This window comes from Arvicanthis niloticus, chromosome 3, assembly GCF_011762505.2.
Source record: "Arvicanthis niloticus isolate mArvNil1 chromosome 3, mArvNil1.pat.X, whole genome shotgun sequence".
Classification (NCBI taxonomy): Eukaryota; Metazoa; Chordata; class Mammalia; order Rodentia; family Muridae; genus Arvicanthis; species Arvicanthis niloticus.
The window spans coordinates 43,996,416-43,998,666 of NC_047660.1; the positions used below are offsets into that span (position 1 = coordinate 43,996,416).

General features: G+C 49.0%; 1 non-coding gene across 1 annotated transcript; it reads right to left on the reverse strand.

Moving 5' to 3' along the window:
- Positions 1–688: 688 nt before the first annotated feature.
- On the reverse strand, positions 689–760 carry Trnae-uuc (transfer RNA glutamic acid (anticodon UUC)). The gene has a single exon. It is a non-coding gene; the product is annotated as a tRNA-Glu (tRNA).
- Positions 761–2,251: the final 1,491 nt, after the last annotated feature.

Here is a 2,251-nt window from a genome sequence, read left to right on the forward strand (position 1 = left end):
CACATCAAGTCTCTGAGGGACTACTAGCACATCCTCTCCCACTGAGGCCAGACAAGGCAGCCCACAATACTGTTATGTTGCAGACAGGAGCCTAGCATAGCTGTCCTCTGAGAGGCTCCACCCAGCAGCCCATGGAAACAGATGCAGAGACCTACAGCCAAAGATTAGATGGAGCGGGGAGTCTTGTGGAAGATTTAGGGGAAGAATCGAGGGCCCGGAAGGGGATAGGAACTCCACAGAATGACCAACAAAGTTAACTAGCGTGGACCTTTGGGCCTCGAAGAGACTGAACCACTAACCAAAGAGCTAGCACGGGCTAGACCTAGGCTCCCCACACATATATAGATGTGCAGCTGGTCCTCATGCGGGTCTCCCAGCAACAAGAGCTGGAGCTGTTCCTAAATCTGTTTCCTTTCTGTGGATCTCGTTTTTTCTCTCTCCTTTAACACCAGTTAAGTTGCATCTTTTCTTTCAGAGAGCACGATCTCTTGGGTCGGGTCCAAATGCCAGCGGAGAAGAGTGAGATCCCGCATATCTTTCTTTACCTGTACGCTGTTTCTCTGCTGCGTTGCGGCTCAGCGGCTCAGAGAATGGAATATAACTCTTAAAAACTCTCTTCTTGAGTCAGGCCAGTATGAACCCAGTGTCCTTTGCGCACCTAGTGTCTTTATTCTAAAAGGTATTGGCGTTCCCACACCGGGAGTCGAACCCGGGCCGCCTGGGTGAAAACCAGGAATCCTAACCGCTAGACCATGTGGGAGGCGACAAGCTTTCTACAGAGCTCAGACAAATTGAGTCTCTTTGCTCCGCTCCACCCATAATCTGCAGACTCCACCCATGAGCGTGAATCTGGTCCTGCGCATGCGTGAACCACTTTAACACAATGCTCCCAGCGCTCTTTTCTGGTCCCCGCTTTTTGTGGCTCCATTCGATCCACTGTAGATGATTCTTCCCTGATGCTGCTGGTCTCCGAGGGACCAGAGCTCTGCATAGGAGCGGCTGTGGCCGCAGGCTACCCCTACTGCTGCAGCTACGCTGAACCAGAAGGCTGGGCTGCCGCCGTCGACACGGTGCCCAGCCACCATCCTCTAAGGGACATTGTGAACCCGGTGGCCAGGAGGCCGCCTTCCTTCTTTGGCATTTCTCGGTGGGTCGGAACGGCGCGCAGAGGCGGATGCTCAGCCACACAGTTTTTTCTGTTGATGTTGGATCCCCTTAAATGTCCCGCCTGCCTCCGGTCCTGACCCGGGGGACTTGGAAGGGCCAGGGGCGGGTCCTCTACGGCTTCCGAGTGACACAGAGGCAGGCGCGGAACAGATCAGAAATAGAAACTGTTGGCTCTGTTCGCCCTACAATGATAAAATATCCTTGGCTAGGAGAGCGCAAGATCCCAGCAACCAACAAAGAGGCTAGCAGCTACAACTGCAAACCTACTGTGCACAGGAGAAGCCTCTTCCTGTTCGCCCGTCCGACGACGGGCAGTCTTCTATACTAGCTTTGAAGTTTTGTTTTGTTTTGTTTTGTTTTGTTTTGTTTTGTTTTTCCAATCCGTGAGATGTCATTTTTGGTGACACCTGTTTGGAGACACCCAGAATACTCTCCAAAGCTAACCTTCCCAGAGAGGCCTGCATCCTACTTCCGAATTTAGAGAGTGGAGCAGACAGAGATTTCATGTCTAGTTTCCAATTTTTGGTCTTGGGATAATAATTATTGCTTTTAGATATATTACAGTTTCGAGGATATAAATCATCAGTGCTACCTACTCACTGGGTGGCTGCCATCCATGGGATATAACCAAACACAAGTTTACTTTTTCTTTAAAAAAAAAAACAAAAAACAAAAAAAACAAAAAAAAACCAAGAGTTTCACTATACAGACTGTGCTAGCCTGTCGCTCGTCATCTGCCTCCCGAGTGCTGCGACTATCAGTGTGCATCACCGTGCCCTGCTGAGTTTATGTTGTAAAAGCTTTTATTATTATATATTTAAATGTACAATAACGGGTTTCATTGTAAAGTTTTCGCATAATGTATTTTGATTATATTCACTCAGTACCCTCCTGACAGCCCAGATCCTTCTGGCCCTTTCCCTCTTTCCCACTAGCCTTTTGTGTGTGTGTGTGTGTGTGTGTGTGTGTGTGTGTGTGTGTGTGTGCCCCAATAAACTTAGGGATAGTTACAGGAACACTGAGAAAGGTTTACAAGCACATGGGAGCCTCATCAGGGGCTACACCATTGAGGAAAATATCTTCC